The sequence below is a fragment of the Lissotriton helveticus genome, chromosome 10 (assembly GCF_964261635.1).
Source record: "Lissotriton helveticus chromosome 10, aLisHel1.1, whole genome shotgun sequence".
Classification (NCBI taxonomy): domain Eukaryota; kingdom Metazoa; phylum Chordata; class Amphibia; order Caudata; family Salamandridae; genus Lissotriton; species Lissotriton helveticus.
Genome location: NC_136071.1, coordinates 1,060,913,706 through 1,060,933,811, shown reverse-complemented (window position 1 = coordinate 1,060,933,811; position 20,106 = coordinate 1,060,913,706). Strand labels below are relative to the sequence as shown.

Below are 20,106 nucleotides of genomic sequence, written 5' to 3'. Positions count from 1 at the left end.
TCGTCCCGGACGGTCACCTTGAGGGTGCCCAACACCCCCCCACTCGAAGGGGATTCGGGCCATCTGACACAGAGTCTCGGAGTTGTCGGCGGCCCTCACGGGGCATCGCACGTTGGGTAGGATCTGTTCGGGGGTCACCAAGTGGCAGCGGACGGCCGTCACACTGGCTCCTGTGTCTCGGAGGGCTTCGGTCCGTCGTCCATTGATGTGGACCCACTGACGGTATTTTTGAGTGTTGCTCGGTAGAGGGGCTTGGGGGACCATGCCTCTTTCGCCCAGGCAGGCTAGGGCCATGGCGGCCGGTTCATACTCGGTCTGATCTTCATTGTAGACCTCTTCGCCTTCTTCTCCCCCTTCCCCCAGGGCTGCAGCAGCGAACTGGCGGGTCGGAGGCCCGGTGGTGCCGGGGCGCTGGTTCATGGGGCAGAGGGGGTCACTAGCATAGTGACCGGGCCGCTGGCATCTGTGGCAAGTAATGTTCGGGCGGGGCCCCGGCCGTGCTGGAGAGGGTCCTCTTCTGGTCAGGGTTGGCGAAGGTTTATTCTGGGGGGACCCCCGAGGCGGGCTCCGGCCCGGGGCCGACGGGAAGTCTCGGCTCCTGTTCTGGCCTCCTCCGCTGCCACGCTGGCGGGGGTGCCCCTGGCCGTTCCGTCCCGTTTCTCCTATCGGGGTCCGGGGGACCCGGGTGCTCACCCATCGATCAGCCTCGACGGCGAGTTTTCGGGGCTCGGTCAGCTTGCTGTCGAGGAGATGCTGTCTGAGCTCGACAAAGCAGTTGTTGGAGAGGTGCTCCCAAACGATGAGGTCGAACAGCTGCTCGTAGGTGGACACTTTGCTGCCCTTTATCCATCCTTCCAGGGCCCGGCTATAAAAGTTTACGTATTCCACCCACGTGGTACCGGGGATCTTTTTGCAGTCTCTGAACCTCTGTCGGTACATCTCGGGGGTGAGGCCATACCGGGTGAGCAGGGCGTCCTTCATGTGGTCATAGGAGGACATCACTTCCTCGGCCAGCTCAAGCAGGGTGTCTCTCCCTTCGCTGACAAATCTACCCCATAAGCCGGCACCCCAATCTTTTCACGGGATGCGGTGCGCGGTCATGGCAACTTCATACGCCTTGAACCATTGCTGGATATCGTCATTCTTGTAGTATTCCTTGACGATATCTTTGGGAATGTGGACCTTCGGGTCGGCAGGAGGTGGAGGGTCCCGGGTTATCGCGGCGCCAGCCTCTTCGGTCTTGGACTTGATCTCTAGTTCTTTGAGGCCACGCTCGTGTTCGTACGTGAGCTTTTTTTCTTCCAATTCCCTTTGCCTCTGCCTCTCTTCCAGATCTCCTTCTAATCGTAGTTGCTCAATGGCCATTTTCTTTTCTGCTAATTGAAGTTCTCCATCCAGCCGGAGTCGGGCGAGCTCTAGTTCATGGAGCCGACTCCTCTCTCGCTCCCGGGCGTCTTCGTGGGAGAGGCCCGGTTCTCTGTTGGCGGTTCTTTCTTCCACTGGGGCTATGACCGTACTCAGGGGTACTTCTAGGATAATGTCATCGTTAGCCTGGGGTGGGGTCGCTCCGGTCTCCACCCACGTTTGCAGCGCGTCTTTGAAATCGTCTTTTGTGCTTAGTCCGGTGGTAGCGATACCCAGGGCTTTGCAGAATTGTTTGAGTTCTTTATGGGTGTACTCCTCTAATCGTTCCTTCTGGAATTCTGTGGTCGTTCCGGTTTCCTTAGTAGTCATCGTGGTTGTGGGTCTCTGTTAGTAGTGGCGAATTACTCGCTGTACGATTTGCGCGGGCTCGGATCCCACCGCTGCCACCAATGTTGGAAAGGCGATCCCAGGGGAGACAGAAGATGTCTGACTGCCCGCCCCGAGACTCACCTCTCTCTATGGAATAGGCCGAGCGCCGTAGGGAGGCCTCCTTGGCGAGGCTCCTCTCCTACAATCGTACCAGCTGAGCAATCACCCTACTACAGACGGACACCACACGACGGAATATTCACAAGTATCTTTATATAAGAATTGAAGGCAGGTACTTAGCAGGTTAGCAGGCAGGGATCGCGGGATCCATAAAGTCGTGGTTTCGGGAATAATGGGGTAGCGGGACAGTCTTGGCACCAACTAGTGCGTGGATAGTTCAAGGGGTCAGGCCGCGACAGCGTCAGCAGGGCCTCGAAGGTGGTTCAGCTTGGTCAGGCCGCGACAGCGTCAGCAGGGCCTCGAAGGTGGTTCAGCTTGGTCAGGCCGCGACAGCGTCAGCAGGGCCTCGAAGGTGGTTCAGCTTGGTCAGGCCGCGACAGCGTCAGCAGGGCCTGGAAGGTGGTTCAGCTTGGTCAGGCCGCGACAGCGTTAGCAGGGCCTCGAAGATGGTTCAGCTCGGTCAGGCCGCGACAGCGTCAGCAGGGCCTCGAAGATGGTTCAGCTCGGTCAGGCCACGACAGCGTCAGCAGGGCCTCGAAGATGGTTCAGGTGCAAGAGTTCAGATCAGGATCAGCCGCGACAAGGTCAGCAGGGCTTTGACTCCAAGATACAACTGGCGTCCTAATCCAGGGCTGGCCCAGATATAGGACTGGAGTCCTTTGATGTCCGGACCCTCGCGCCTGGGGGTCCGAGGGGCCGGGATGAAGGTGTCCAGACACCCAGCAGGGGGGTGGAGCCAGGGCCCAGGGAGGCTGGAGGGCGATCGACACCAGGCGTCTGGGGATGGCTGGAGGCCCATCGAAACTCCCCTCCTCCGGGATCCGCCAAGTGGCCACTCTACCACCTGGGAGGATCTTGGTGCCTCGATGTCGGGGCTTCGCTGGGGCCGGGGCCAGGGATGGCTGCGGCCACGTGCTCGGGACGTGATGGGCCCAAGATGGAGTCGGGCCAGAAATGGTGGCCTGGCATGGTCGCCAAACCGGCAGTGTTGGCGAGCAGGGTCGCTGGGGTCCCAGGGGGGGAGAGCTGTGGGTTGCCAGGGGGGCTGCTCTCGTCGATGGTTCGTGTTCAGGGGGGTCGACGGCGGGTCGACGGAGGCCGATGTCGTCCCGGGCCCGCCATGCGGGAGGGGTAGGACCACGCCACGAGGCCGGGTCCAACAAGTAATATGGTTCGGTATTGGATCTAAATCGCCACCGCCTGCCCTTCTGACCAAAGCCCAGAACCACTCTCCATTCTTAGCCTGACTAGCCAACTTCAGCTCCTCCCAGTGGGAATCATCCCAAACCCTCTTTGCCACCAATATTGCTCGTCTGTAATGAGATCGGGCTAAGCGAACCTCAGCAGCATCTCGGGTTTTGATGGCAGATATCAAATTCGTTTTTGCCCCCCTGCAATCGTGATTATTCCACTTAGCTGCAGGTTTCCTACTCTTATTTTCGGTGGATGCCCGAGTATCTATAAAAAGGGCGGCCATCCTATCAATTGTTTCGGTATAAATCACATCCACCTGGGGGAAGCCTGGATCATTAGTACAACTTGCAGAGAGATTCTCGGTCTGGTCTCTTACAATCGACCCGAGAGTGCTTATTTTGTGGTCGTCAAGGGCAAATTTTTGCCATTTAATAAATCTTTTGCAATTAGAGGGGGTGATTTCCCTTGTCGTCAACCTCAGTCTATTCCTAGACTGAATATTTACAACAAGGGGTGGTGATAGACAGAGTCTCTGAATTAAGCAGAATACTCTCACCCAGTCAAGAGATCAGGGCTAGATCCAACACCGTTTTTTAGCTCATTGCACCATCCCAGTTTCAGAACCTGGCTGTATGCAAATTAGTCTGTCCCTGGCCCAGTGCATCATGGGAACAGGGCAGACCAGACTACAAAAGCCAATTCTTACACTGGGAAGGAAACAAGCTTCCGGGGACCGGTTTCTGGCATTTCAGCCGTCTTCGGCCCGGCTTGCTTGAATCCTGATGGTGCAATGAGCAAGGGACTCACATCTGAGTATACCCTTCCATGCTTATGGTGGACAAAAATATTTACAACAAGGGGTGGTGATGGACAGAGTCTCTGAATTAAGCAGAATACTCTCACCCAGTCAAGAGATCAGGGCTAGATCCAACACCGTTTTTTAGCTCATTGCACCATCCCAGTTTCAGAACCTGGCTGTATGCAAATTAGTCTGTCCCTGGCCCAGTGCATCATGGGAACAGGGCAGACCAGACTACAAAAGCCAATTCTTACACTGGGAAGGAAACAAGCTTCCGGGGACCGGTTTCTGGCATTTCAGCCGTCTTCGGCCCGGCTTGCTTGAATCCTGATGGTGCAATGAGCAAGGGACTCACATCTGAGTATACCCTTCCACGCTTATGGTGGACAAAAATATTTACAACAAGGGGTGGTGATGGACTGAGTCTCTGAATTAAGCAGAATACTCTCACCCAGTCAAGAGATCAGGGCTAGATCCAACACCGTTTTTTAGCTCATTGCACCATCCCAGTTTCAGAACCTGGCTGTATGCAAATTAGTCTGTCCCTGGCCCAGTGCATCATGGGAACAGGGCAGACCAGACTACAAAAGCCAATTCTTACACTGGGAAGGAAACAAGCTTCCGGGGACCGGTTTCTGGCATTTCAGCCGTCTTCGGCCCGGCTTGCTTGAATCCTGATGGTGCAATGAGCAAGGGACTCACATCTGAGTATACCCTTCCACGCTTATGGTGGACAAAAATATTTACAACAAGGGGTGGTGATGGACAGAGTCTCTGAATTAAGCAGAATACTCTCACCCAGTCAAGAGATCAGGGCTAGATCCAACACCGTTTTTTAGCTCATTGCACCATCCCAGTTTCAGAACCTGGCTGTATGCAAATTAGTCTGTCCCTGGCCCAGTGCATCATGGGAACAGGGCAGACCAGACTACAAAAGCCAATTCTTACACTGGGAAGGAAACAAGCTTCCGGGGACCGGTTTCTGGCATTTCAGCCGTCTTCGGCCCGGCTTGCTTGAATCCTGATGGTGCAATGAGCAAGGGACTCACATCTGAGTATACCCTTCCACGCTTATGGTGGACAAAAATATTTACAACAAGGGGTGGTGATGGACAGAGTCTCTGAATTAAGCAGAATACTCTCACCCAGTCAAGAGATCAGGGCTAGATCCAACACCGTTTTTTAGCTCATTGCACCATCCCAGTTTCAGAACCTGGCTGTATGCAAATTAGTCTGTCCCTGGCCCAGTGCATCATGGGAACAGGGCAGACCAGACTACAAAAGCCAATTCTTACACTGGGAAGGAAACAAGCTTCCGGGGACCGGTTTCTGGCATTTCAGCCGTCTTCGGCCCGGCTTGCTTGAATCCTGATGGTGCAATGAGCAAGGGACTCACATCTGAGTATACCCTTCCACGCTTATGGTGGACAAAAATATTTACAACAAGGGGTGGTGATGGACAGAGTCTCTGAATTAAGCAGAATACTCTCACCCAGTCAAGAGATCAGGGCTAGATCCAACACCGTTTTTTAGCTCATTGCACCATCCCAGTTTCAGAACCTGGCTGTATGCAAATTAGTCTGTCCCTTGCCCAGTGCTTAATTCAGAGACTCTGTCCCTCACCACCCCTTGTTGTAAATATTTTTGTCCACCCTAAGCGTGGAAGGGTATACTCAGACATGAGTCCCTTGCTCATTGCACCATCAGGATTCAAGCAAGCCGGGCCGAAGACGGCTGTAATGCCAGAAACCGGTCCCCGGAAGCTTGTTTCCTTCCCAGTGTAAGAATTGGCTTTTGTAGTTTGGTTTGCCCTGTTCCCATCATGCACTGGGACAGGAACAGACTAATTTGCATACAGCCAGGTTCTGAAACTGGGATGGTGCAATGAGCTAAAAAACGGTGTTGGATCTAGCCCTGATCTTTTGACTGGGTGAGAGTATTCTGCTTAATTCAGAGACTCTGTCCCTCACCACCCCTTGTTGTAAATATTTTTGTCCACCCTAAGCGTGGAAGGGTATACTCAGACATGAGTCCCTTGCTCATTGCACCATCAGGATTCAAGCAAGCCGGGCAGAAGACGGCTGTAATGCCAGAAACCGGTCCCCGGAAGCTTGTTTCCTTCCCAGTGTAAGAATTGGCTTTTGTAGTTTGGTTTGCCCTGCTCCCATCATGCACTGGGACAGGAACAGACTAATTTGCATACAGCCAGGTTCTGAAACTGGGATGGTGCAATGAGCTAAAAAACGGTGTTGGATCTAGCCCTGATCTTTTGACTGGGTGAGAGTATTCTGCTTAATTCAGAGACTCTGTCCCTCACCACCCCTTGTTGTAAATATTTTTGTCCACCCTAAGCGTGGAAGGGTATACTCAGACATGAGTCCCTTGCTCATTGCACCATCAGGATTCAAGCAAGCCGGGCCGAAGACGGCTGTAATGCCAGAAACCGGTCCCCAGAAGCTTGTTTCCTTCCCAGTGTAAGAATTGGCTTTTGTAGTTTGGTTTACCCTGTTCCCATCATGCACTGGGACAGGAACAGACTAATTTGCATACAGCCAGGTTCTGAAACTGGGATGGTGCAATGAGCTAAAAAACGGTGTTGGATCTAGCCCTGATCTTTTGACTGGGTGAGAGTATTCTGCTTAATTCAGAGACTCTGTCCCTCACCACCCCTTGTTGTAAATATTCCTAGTCTGAGGCTTCCCCCTAAACAACAGGTTCTGCATACAAAGGGATAGTGGGTTATGGTCGCTATGGATAGATGGAGTGACAATCATGTCGCTCACATATTTCCATAATCTTTTGTCAACCAGAATGTAATCTATTCTGCTAGGGCAGGTGACTCTATTGTAGGTATAAGCTCCCACAAAATCTGATGGTGTACGCCCATTCACAGCTACCAGAGCGTGTTCCATTAGCAAAGCATTCATTTGTATGACAATCGGTGTCCATTTTTTAATTGGCGCGATTGTCAATTGCGGTATTCCCCATCTCGCATCCTCATCATAAAGACCTCCCACTCCACCCACCGCCAGCGGTTCAAAAGTACAATTAAAGTCGCCGGCGACAACTTAAGAGTGAGTCAGCTAGTACAGAGATATTCGGAGATTTTGCCCCCCCTTGCAGACCTCTGGCATAAACATTAAAAAGCTCCAGAGTCACTGTAGCCTGGGGGTCTCTGATCGTTAGCCTCATCAAATCCATTGATGTGCTATTATGATGGGTTATTCTACAGTTTAGTGCGATCTTTACCCAGATTAGCAGGCCACCCGACGGGCGACCCCAACCTGAAAAGATTGCTGGGACATGGAAAGTGGAATAGCCTGACTTGTGCATTGGTTCGAGACACCAAGTTTCCTGAAATATACACAAGTCGTATTTATCTATGAGGTCGTTCCAGTCAGGGAGTATTGCTTTTTTACACAAACCCGCAACATTCCATGAAATAATGTTGAGGTTACCATTATTGCCAATGAGTCACACACATGCTTACTTGCCAATACAACCCCTGACACATGGACTCAATAGCCGATACAGCAACTGACACACACACACTCACTCGTCCATACTCTAATTCATCTACTCACTTATCCATACAGCTACTAGCACAAACACACTTATACACCTACTCACACACCCAGTCACTTAGCCATACATACACTCACACACATATTCTTTCACCCATATAGTGACTGAGACACACACTCACTCACCCATACTACCACTCGCACAGCAATGCACACACCCATTCAGGCACTCATACACCTACTCACTTATCTATACAGCCACTCACACAGCATTGCACAAACCCAGACAGGCACTCACACACCTACTCGCTTATATATACAGCCACTCACAGATTCATTCACTCACCGAAACAAACAGTTACACACATACATACTCACCCATCCAGACACTGACACACCCAGTCACTGACCCATACTTCACTGATGAACCCACTCACTCACCCACACACTGCTCATGCACCCATACACTCACTCACTCACATTGCCACTTACACATGTACTCACCCATCCATACAGGCACTGACACACACACCTACTCACTTATACATACATACATACATGCGTACATACATACCCTCACAGACATATTCATTTACCCATACAGTGACTCTCACACCCGCTTACCAATCTGTACAGACAGCACTACAAACATCCACCTGTCCATACACACACTCATAGAGCTAATTACCCACCTATACAACCCCTCAAACTCACAAATCCATCCATCCAGGCATTCACCCACCCACCCACTCACTTATTCACACACCCACCCCCTCACTCATCCATACATATACTCACACATGTAGTCATTCACCCATACAGCAATTCACACACACCTACTTACATACCCATACAGGCACTCACACAACCACTCACTGACCCATAGAAGCAGTCACACACATACTCACCCATACAGATTCTGACACATCCACTTGTCACAGGGATTCTGCTCCTACACAGAACTGTGCATAGAGACTTGGAACCTCAGTGAATAAGGATGTACCAAAACGCACCTTAGTATCCAAAATCCCCTACCAGACTAGCAATCAGTGTCTCGTTGGTTCTTCCATACCCCCCAATGATTAGACAACCCAGAACATGGACTTAGAACACCTCAGGTAACGTGGAACACATGAACACTCTTTCGTTATACTATCATACCAGTCCAAAACGAGGAGTAAATGAAAACACGTGCAAGTGTGAAATATTTATTTCTAATGCCGTGTTCTCAAGCGCAGTATCTTAGCTAATACAAGCAAACATATTATAAGCAACAAGGTTATCAGCATAGTTACTATTTCATAAAATACAAAGGGAGAAAGCATGCTAAAATGCTAAAGGGAAGAAGGCTAAATTGCACGTCAGTCTTACCCTCCCTTGCTAGTATATTATATTATATATATGTCTCTTTGGGTTTACAAGGGCGGCCCCATACCTCTGGTCTTAGTAGAAAGGTATCGCATCATTTTCTACTCCAGCTCTCTGCATGCAAATGTTCTCCAACTGTGTGTGCATGCTCTGCACAGTGCATTATTAAACGCGCCAAAATCAGAGGGGGCCACAGCTGCATATATGTTATGTCTAGGACGTGCGCTGATCAGACCGAACAACAACCACTGTGTTGCAATAACCTTGAAGGCCTCGGCACTCACTGTTCAGATATAGCTTACCAAGCAGGACTGATACTATAGGAAAACATATTATTCTCGTGTGAAGCAAAATATTCTGCTAGGCTCTAAACATTTATAATATTGTGTGCCTTGTGCAAAAGCAGCAGAGAGGAAAAATGGCGTTTAAACTTCTAATAAGCTCATGCTTACTTAACACAGTGTAAAGGCAAAGCCCATCTCCATGACACACTCATACCATACTAATGCAGCATTTGACTCACTCACACTCATTCTCCACAGCTACTCACTTGCCTATATACCACTTATGTACCCACTCTCCCATAGTTCACTAAACAATCTACTCACTCACCCATGCAGGTACTCACACACCCACTCAAAGACCCAAACTGTCACGTACACATCCACTCACTCGCCCATGGAGTCACTCACACACTCAGTCAAACAGCCATACAGACACTACATGTCCACCCATACATCCATGTACCCACTCATACATGCATTCACTCACCTGTACATACACTCAAACAGGCCCTCACATAGGCATACAACCACTCACACACACACTAACTCACCTATACAGGCACTCACACACCCCTTCACTCAGCCATACATGACTCATGCACCCACCCACTCACACATACAGCATTCACCCATGCAGTTACTCACATACCCAATCATCTATACACTAACTTACACACAGAACAAGATGTATTCACACTATATAATTCTTTCTTAAACCAGAATTGATGGTTCTAACAAGAACCGTTTTTTAAAAAACCTTTTTTGAAATGGTTTTGTATTTTCTAAGACATTTTGTTTTTATTTTTGGTGTTTTTTATTTTCTTCACAAAAAATGGGAAACAGTGCTTATTAAGCAAGAGTACAAAACTTGGGCCAACGATTTGGAGAAAAAAATATAGCACTTGTGAGTGTTGAATGCTCCCAACTAGAACAGGGATGGACTGCTCTCCCATACTCAAAATGCCTTGAGTTTTAAACAAAAGTGTCCTACTTCTGAAAATGCTGGAATGTAGGCTAGAGGAAAGGTTGAAAGACCAGGAGCAGAAGTGGTACCCAGTTGAGCTCTGGCTCCAGCATGCATTTTCTCTAGTCTCTCTCTCTTTTTCTGCTCTGGAGAGTCGTGTGGAGTGTATTGTTTGTAGGTGTTTTATCATGCTGCTTGTGCTGCATGAGTATTTTTTTCTGAACTCTGGACAAACCCTTATTGCATACGATGCAAGGTGCACTGCTTACCTTGTGAGCATTAACCTTCTTTTCTCCAGGTGGGATAGAGAAAAATTCCCAGATGGTCCTCTCTTTTCTAGGTTTCACGGCGCATCTTCCTGGAGGAATTGCCTTTGTTGTCTGGATTTGGAGATGCAGCAGATGCTATCTTGCTCACGAAAAAATGAGTACTGAATCACCCCCCCAAAAAAAAACAGAATTGTGGAAGACAATACAGAGGTGTGAAAAAACAAGCACTCCAAAAAAGATGGAGAAAAGGGGTAGGGCCTTCCTGTGAGGGGGGAGTGAGAAGTCACTAACTGCGGGAGGGGGTGTGGGGGAAACACTGAGTCAGAAAGTAGTGTTGCAGAAAAGGGTCCAATATCCAGGGAAGGATACAAATCAGACCATGGCCGTCAGGAGGAGGAACTAACAAGCCAAAAACCAATTAGAAGCCGTCATTTATGATCTAAGCCAATCCAAAAGATGGGCGGAGAGAGGGCGAAGCTTAAACAAAGCTTCCCCTGCTGTAGTGTGTACTGCATGCCTCGCAAAGCGATAGCAGCACATTCGTGCTGCAACGCTAGGCGAGACGTAAAAAAGCTGCCTAGTTTTTTATAGTGCATAACCCCTTCACTGCTTCTGACGGCCAACGGCCGTTGCAAGCCCTAACTCCATAGTGCTGCGCACGTCTGTTGGCCGACGCGGCCCGCCCACTTGATCAAACCGCCACACCGCAGCAGAATTTGCGCTGCGTTTAAGCAGTTAGCAAGTTACCATGCTAGGTGCTTTAGCCCGTATTAATGAAGAGATGCTTGCAAAAAGAAATATGGTAATTTAGAATTGAATGGCTTTATGTATGCTTTTAGCAAAAGAGGGAGGCATCTATAAGGTAATTAGGAGGTAATGCTTCACATATTGTGGAAGCTATATAATCAAGAAAACAAACTTAAAGTAGATTAATTTATGTAACATAGCAGCAAGGTGACAGCCTCCATTAGTGGCTAACCCAAAACAATGACTAATCACAGGGGTTTTATAGCCTTTTGAATTATCTCTCCCCATTAACACAACCAATCGGAGCATTTACCTAACGTAAGGACTAAGAAGTTGGGGATTTACAAACATTTATCCAATCATTAATCAATGCAAGATACTTAGCTGTATTTGCTTAATTTTTATAACTGAATTTGACTAATAAAAGCTACTGCAACTGGAGCAAAGCAGCAGTACACTCATAGTCTAATGTTTTTGTTCATTTCTCAAGACCTTTTGGTCACTAAAAGCTCAACTCAGGTCATCAAGACTTTAGACGTTCTGCAAGCTTCATAATAAGGGCTGAGTTACCTACGACCAACACCATCACAGTCTCAGGACTGACCGACCTCCGGTCCAGACACCGCATACCCCCATTTCTCTATGGGAACTTGTGCTATGGATGTAAACCGGCCATAGAACAAGGTCCCATAGGCAAATGCAAGATTCTGTTAATCCCTGCACCTCATGTTGCCTGCCACATGTTGCAGGGATTAACAGAGAGGCCCCGAACTGGAGGCCGCAAGGAGAAGGGGGCCCTGCTATGGGCCCCCAAACTCGTTTTCTGACAGACTTGCCATATCAGAAAGCCCAGCCTGGAAAGCATGTCGGAAGGTGAGCATCGGAATCCCAATGGCGGAAACGCCATCCATTGGGATTATGGGTCGGTCCCTGACTGGCCGACGGGCTCCTTAAACCCAACGGAAGCCTGCCGGAATGACCGGCCGGTTTTAATTCAGACTGCCTAGATTGTAATTAGACTGTCAGAATTGAAACCATCGATGTTGGTTGGAAAGCTTTTGACCTATGGTCAGAGGCTTTCTGACAGACCTTGAAATAGGCCCCTAAGTGTCACAGAATGGAATGTGAAATAAAATGGATTCTACATTCCATTCTCTGATGCTTTAGAGTGTACTTTACTCAATATCAATGCCCATCATTGCATTTTCTTCCTGCTCATTGGTATGTTCCATTAAATCAAAGTAATTTCTACATGTTGTCCTGCTAGTTGCAGGGCCTACACACCTTGGCCATTAACAAAATATACTATGGTATAACTGGGAGGAGGAAACACTAAACCTTTTCCACCAGGTTACCTTGTTAATCTCAATTTTCTTTCTGGAAATTGCCTGACATGCAATATTCTGGGTATTAAATGCCTAGGTAACCGCTCCCATACTGCCACCCCTGGGACAGATGAATGTGGGCTGACTGTCCAAGTATCTGTCCAGTTGTCTCTGGAGAAGGACCGGTACTGTAGCCATCTCTCCATAGGATGCATGAATCTGAAAAAAATCTATACAAACCTTGTAGGTGCTATTTCCCATATATATGGTCCTGTAGGATAGTAACTCACTTGGAGAGTGCAAATAAACCTGAGGGTGTCAAGGCACTAAGGCAGACAAAGAGGAGACAGAATAGAGGCACAAGGGCCATAGCCTAGGACAAAAAAAGGCAGGTGTTTAGATTTTTTTATAAATTGGGAAGAAGTCCGGGTTAGAGATGTACGTGGGTAGGGAATTCAATAACTTGGCAGCCACTACCAAAAAGGAGCGGCCACCCCATCTAGTCTTCCGAGATCTGAGGATCACAAGATCAAAATCCTCCGAGGGGTATACCATTGAAAAGAGATTTCAGCTGTAGCGTACCCTTGCTGTACATGGCTTTATAGACCATGCTCAGAGCCTTAAAGTAGATGCGTTTCCTGATGGGGAGCCAGTGGAGGGAACAAATCCCCTCTCTGGCCGACAGACGTTTGTAACTCTTCAAGATAAGTCGGGCCGCCTCATTCTGTACCACCTGGAGCTTATTGTGGGAAAGTCCATTGATGTTCAAATACAAAGCATTAAATAAACACAGAAATGTCTCCACCCCGAATAAATCAAAAGCTGTTCCTTCCCGTTTGCGTACGGACGATGTCACCGGCTAAAATCCTCCATCCCTGATACCGCCATGACGGGTCAGTCAATCTGAAGAACACGCCTGAAGTTCATGATTGGTATTCGCCCCCCCTTATCCGTCTGAATACCTCCTCGAATTGACCTGCTCACTTTTCGGCGACTCACCCTTACTCTGTGATAACAGCCATGTGATACCTGTGCGGGATTGTGGATTTTGTATGCCTATCCGGCCCTCCCCTCGCAGTACGGATTCCATTTGAATTGCTTCTTGCTATGCTAACTGATTCACAGCTTTTTATTGAGATCTTCCCCACCTTGTTCCCTATGAAGATCTATGCCCTGAAGAAGGTGAGACCCGTAATAGGTCTGTCACCGAAACGTACGTCGGCACTGACTCTACAATTGAAAGAACTCGGCGGATTTTACCACACATTTATGTTCTTCCTTACTTATTTAGTCTGTATATAGTTATGTTTCTATTCTGTCATTTTTTGGACATTGATTGACAAATTGGACATTACTTAATTATTTCTTCAAATTGGTATGAATTTTGGAAATCATTGACTTTTGCCTAATAAGGATATTTTTTGATTGTCCATGTATTATGTGGTTTGCCGCCTTCACTTATCTGTTTATTTTTGTTTGATTGACTGGATCCATTAGGATCAGGATGAATGTTACTGTGTGAATGTGGAATATATGCTGTATGTTTGAGTGTGTAACTGAATGAACTTTGTGGGGAAATGTAATTTTGCTTCTATGTCTTATTTGGTGTTAACTGTATTGTACATATGAAAATTGATTAAAGAATCTATTTATGGATGTACTCCTTATAAATATTGCTTTTTGATCGTTTGTCCTTAGGGAGGAAGATTGTATTTCTGGTGACCTCATTAGCACCGTTTTGATTTATTCTGTCCTCAGGGGCCCCCTTGTTGTATTGGAAGCAAAAGTTGTGCACCTGCACAGGGCCGCCAAACCCCAGGGGCCGCCACGCCAATATATATCCTTAGATACATATTTGCGTGGCGGCCCCTGGCAGGGATTTGGCGGCCTCGGGCCCCCTACCTACACTCCCTGCTCAGGGCCTCCGTGAGCCTAGAGCCGGCCCTGAAATACAAAGCATTGCAATAGTGCAGCCGGGAGGTGACCAGACCGATAATAATCGTCTGGTGCAGGTTGAACGGAATAAATGGCAGAACCTTTCTCAGGATCCTCAAAATGTAAAAACAAGTGCTAACTCTACTAAGGTAGTTGCCCATTTGTTGTAACAGAATGTAAATGACATTGCATTATACAGTTGGTATAGTTCATATTGAAGAGCAAGGGAAATGCAAAATGAAAGAGACAGCTCCTTTGGATAATGGTGCAACTATTTGCTGTTCTAGTCTCAGACTGTGGGATCACTTGTTAAATTTTTTAAAACGGTAAAATATAATTCTCAAGTACTTTCTTGGGGATTTCTATTATATTAGGCTATTAGGGTCAATACTTCCTACCTTAGGTCTGGTGATTCAGGAAATGGATTTTTTTTCTTGACATTCTCTTTCGAATCATAGAATTTGTATGTTATAACATTCTGTCTCATAAAACATTTTCTTTGTAAAATGCATATCGTCTTTGGTGCTGAGGGTAGATGGGTACAAACATAAGAACTTTATATATTTAAAACAGAGACATATGTCTCCAACAGTGCAACAAAATAATTTCCTTTATATATATGTTGTCATTTGGTCCATCCCTTTAGTGTAGCCCTTGTAGCAGAGATATCAATCATTAATTTTAATTCATTCATAGTTCCTTTCTGTACATCAATCTTCAGAATTTTGATATGTTTTTTGAAAACGGTGAGTAACACAGTCACTGCTGTTGCTGGCACAAAGGCATACCATACTGCTGCTGCACGGGGTCACTTTCTGATGTTTCTTGCAAGGGTCTCAGCCATCCCACATGGCACAGATCACTAGTACTTACACGTGCACTCTGTTTCCTCCTTATCTGACATGGTTGCAAATGAACTGGCTTTCTCGACCTTAATTTTAGCCTGTTAAAGTCAGCAGTGCAGGCAACACTTGCATAGAGCCTATGAAGCTCCACTGCTGCTCCAGTGGAGTTTTGTTGTGTGGGAGCCATGCACTAATGAACTCAGTTTGACACATTTTACTGCAATGTCAGTTGCTAACAGCTCCTGGAAAAGTCTCTGCCTTCAAAATTTAAGAAAATGGCGCATAGTGTAGTCCTTCGCACACACCTGATCTTCTAGGATCAAGATGTGTCCGGTAGTTGCTGGTGGATCTGGAAGGGCCAGCAGTATCTGACGGCGAAGATAAAGCAATAGCTCTGGTAATTTCTTGCAACATTTTAATACCAAATCCGTCCTCGTTTTTACTGCACCTGGTACTTGGGATTGATAAGGTACAGTAGAATTTCTCCAACACCCCAATCCTTTTCAGACACCTTTTTTTTAGTTTAAGAAATTTTTATTTTGTTTGAACAAAATACAATACAGAGATGATAAAATAGTACATGAGAACCGAACGAAATACAATATGAGGCATAGAAAAGCTACAAAATAACGGTTCAGCGAGAGAAGAAGAGATGAAGAGATGAAGAGAGAAAGGGAAAAATAAGAAGGAGAGAAGGGAAAGAAAAGAAGAGGGAAGAATAGAGAAAGAAAAAGAAGAAGAAAAGGAGAAAATCAGAGTAGGAGAAGTAAGGAATAAAAGCAAGAGAATATAATGGCCCAGCAATCAGATAGAAGAAGTGGATGAAAGATAGTTGGAAAAGGGGAGCCAAAGAAGATCAGATTTATTTTTAGAGGAGACAGAAGAGGAAGAAGCAATAGCAATCCTATGTTCATCACATATGAAGTTCCACCAAGTAAGAACAGATAATTTGGAGTTATCCTTTCAACATGATAAAATCATTTTAAACGCAATAGCAATGAAAAGATCAAGTAATCTAGCACTAGAAGGAACAATATCTATATCAACTGAATCAGAGCCTAAAAACACATTCAAGAATGATAAGGGAACAGAACAATGAAACATGCGCATGCAAGTATTCCAAACAGAGTTCCAGAAAGCTAAAACAGAAGGACATTCATATAATTGATGTTTAAGTGTACCTGTATGTGAAGAACATGACCAACAAAGAGTAGTAGATAAGGGCAAGAATTTGGCAATACTAACAGGAGTGAGAATAGCCCTATGATAAATAAAAATAATGATTGTGTAATGCGAGCAGCAACAGAAATCTTAAACAATTTGCTCCATATACAATTCCATTCATCAACAGAAAGAGAAACGGACAAATCAGATTCCCAAGCGAGCTCAGTAGCTGATTTAGGCCGCTCCAGAACATTCGATGATAACATTTTATTGACAAGGGCAGCTTTGGGTTGATGTAAAGAAAATAAAGGATAAAGGGGGGTGGAAGGAGAAAAGGATGGTAAGTTATCAGACGTGGGAAAGGTTGATAAATAAGATGTGATAGCATTAGTAATAATTGTATATTCCTTGACACAAGACATAGGTAAGTTGTACAAAACTTGCAGTTCGGGAAAAGAAATAATGACATTATTGGTGAAAAATTGATGAACAAATATAATATCCTTTTCTTTCCAATACTTGTAATAGAAAGATTTGCCCTTATATTTGAGGAATTTGTTGTACCATACACTAGAAGCCAAAAAACACTGGAGTGGAGATAAATCTTTAGCGAATATATCATGTAATAGAGTTTGTGAGTGTTTTAAAACGGTATGTTTAGTTAAAAACGAGCAGTTGGACATAAAAACAGTATGTTGAAACAAAAAATCTTTTAACAATGAACGTTCAAAGGCAATCCATTTAGGTATTGGGACACTGTTAAAATCAAAAGCTAAAGAACAGGATTGCTTAATAAGGAAGGCAGAGTGGTAAAGTTTAAAATGAGGGAAACAAACCCCACCTTCATTCTTAGGACGTATGAGGTTATGTAAGGCAATGCGAGGGTGCTTATTATTCCACGAAAATTTAGAGCAAATGGAGTTTAAACGAGTAAAATAAGAGTTCGGAATTTTCATGGGGAGCATCGAAACAGTATATAATACATGAGGTGTAATCATCATTTTGATGGTATCGAGTCTACCCCACCAGGATAAAAATACGGGGGACCAACTTTGAAGGAGGGATTGAATATTCTGAGTGAGGGATGCGAATGTAACTGTGAGGGTATCAATAAGGGATGATGAAAACCAAATGCCAAGGTATTTGATTTTGGAGGGACACCATGCAAAATCAGTGGAATTAAACATGTATTGATAGCAATTAGAGGTTAAAGGTAGGACTTCAGTTTTAGATAAGTTAAGTTTATAGCGAGAGACAGAGGAATAAAGAAGGACTTCGTTCAGAAAAGGGGGAAGTGACGTAACAGGATTAGCCATATAAACTAAGATGTCATCCGCATATGCAGATAATTTAGTTTCAACAGAGGAAATTTTGAACCCAGAAATTTGGGGGTTAGAGCGGATTCGTTCAAGAAAGGGTTCAAGGCAAAGAATAAACAATAACGGGGATAGGGGGCAACCTTGTCTCGTTCCCCTGGATAAGGGAACGAACCTAGAAAATTGGTTATTAACAAAAATACTGGCACGGGGGGCTGAGTAAAGGAGTTTAACCAAGGAGATAAAAGAAGGACCAAAACCAAACCATTGCAAAGAGTGGAACATAAATTGCCAATTAATGCGGTCGAAAGCTTTCTCCGCATCTAGGGACAAGACAGCTAGAGGGGCTTTGAAGTGTTTACTATGGGAAATGACATTAGCAAACATACGGGCATTGTCACGGCAAGTCTGCCTTTGACAAAACCAACTTGGTCAGTTTTGATTAAAAGGGGGATGAGAGAATCAAGACGGGAGGCGAGAATTTTAGCAAAAATTTTACAATCATAATTAATCAGGGATATAGGACGATAGTTTTTACACTGGGAAGGGTCCTTGTCAGGTTTGGGGATTATGATGATTAGTGCATCCAAGAAAGACCCTGAGGCCTTAGCGTCAGCAATGAATGAATTAAAAAGTTGAAGTAACTTAGGCACAAAAAGAGCATGGAAAGCAGAGTAAAACTCAATTGGCAATCCGTCAGGACCAGGAGCCTTTGATTTTTTCAAGGAGTTGATAGCCAAAAGGATCTCTTGAGAGGAGATGTCTTTTTCTAATTGATCAAAGTCATCAGGGAGTACAGGAGGAGGGGGGAGACCTTCAAAAAAAGAAGATAAATCTCGAGTGGAGGGGTGAGTATCATCGGTATAAAGAGTGCGATAGTAGTTATGAAAAACTTCTGCAATATCTTCATCGGAAGTGACTAGTTTGTTAGTAGAATCATTCAGGATAGGGCCTACAGTTTTACGCTCAGATTTGATTTTTAGGTAGTTCGCCAACATTTTACCAGCCTTATTCTGACCCCCATGAAACTTAGATTTGATTTTCAACAAAGTGTTACAGGCTTCAACGGTAGCAATTTTATTCAATTCAGACTTTGCTTTAATTAGGTTATGGAGAGCAACCGCAGCTTTAGAAGAGAAATACGAATGTTCCAGTTGTTTAATATTCTTAAGTTGCTCCGTATACTTATTTCTATTTAGTTTCTTTTTTTTTGAGACATAGGAAATTGTAAAAGCCCGCAGGGCAGCTTTGAAAGTATCCCAATTATTGGGAACCGAGGTGTCATGCGGAACATTAAAGGTGAAGAACTCAGCTATAAAATTCTGAACCTCTTTCACATAAACAGTATCAGACAGGAGGAATGTGTTGAACTTCCAACGACTAAATCTGGAAGAGGTAAGGGTAAGGTCAAGGGTTGCATAAACTGGGGCATGATCCGAAATAACTATAGAACCAATTTCGGATTTGTGAATTGTGGGAAGTAGAGACTTACTGACTAAAATATAATCAATCCTGGATCTAGTATGGTGGACATTCGAATAAAAAGTATACTCTAGGGTATCGGGATTACAAGTTTTCCATACATCGTAAAGGGGGCGGGAGGAAATAGCTGACTGGAAACATTTATGTGTTTTGTCGGGATGAAATTTGCTTGAATAGAGTCTGTCAGAAAAAGGATCCAACCATTGGTTAAAATCTCCAGAAATCACAATATTAGGACAGTCAATAGAGGAAATAAGAACTTTAACATCATTCCAAAATTTGGGGTCAGGACGGACAGGACCATAAATATTCAGTAAAACCATCGTTTTGTTTTGGATGACAACTTTAGCCATAACCCAGCGACCTTCGGCATCTGCTTTTGAAGAGAGAATTTGGACACACAAACCTTTATGAAATAAAATTGCAACACCCCCCTTTTTGTTGACAGCAGGAGAATACACAACTTGACCCACCCATTGTCTCTTGAGCTTAGAAGATTCTATATCCGTACAATGGGTCTCTTGGAGAAAAACAACCTGTGAATTTAACTTGGATAAATGGGACAATACCTTTTGACGCTTGGCGGGGTGTCCCAGACCACGGACATTCCACGTGACAAAGTTACACATGGTGGAAGGTGAGGAAGGGGGGAAACATCCGGAGCCAACACACTACAGGAGTACAGCTACAAAAAAAGACACAAGCAACATAAACATTACAGATACACATGATACCAAACAGAAGTACATTAGCATGAACGAATTTGCCCAAAAGCACAGAGAATGACATAACAGAGAACAGAAATTGTATACCAGAGAATAGAGCAAGAAAGAAAAAATGAAAGGGAAGACAAAAGATGGAAGAAAATAAGCTTTGGTAGAACCGGAAAAGGGAGACAAGGAGAAAGAAATGAAAGAGACAGAAGAAGGAAAAGGAATAAGTAGACAAATCAAGGCAGGAATGCCAGATCTGAGAG

General features: G+C 45.5%; 1 long non-coding RNA gene across 1 annotated transcript in view; it reads right to left on the bottom strand.

Moving 5' to 3' along the window:
- Positions 1-19,817, bottom strand: part of LOC144785607 (uncharacterized) — a 64,198-nt gene extending 44,381 nt beyond the window's left edge. The window contains exons 1-2 of the long non-coding RNA XR_013601986.1: positions 19,700-19,817; positions 16,350-16,429 (exon numbers count right to left, since the gene is read on the bottom strand). This is a non-coding gene — a long non-coding RNA (uncharacterized LOC144785607). The remainder of the gene's footprint in view (positions 1-16,349; positions 16,430-19,699) is intronic.
- Positions 19,818-20,106: the final 289 nt, after the last annotated feature.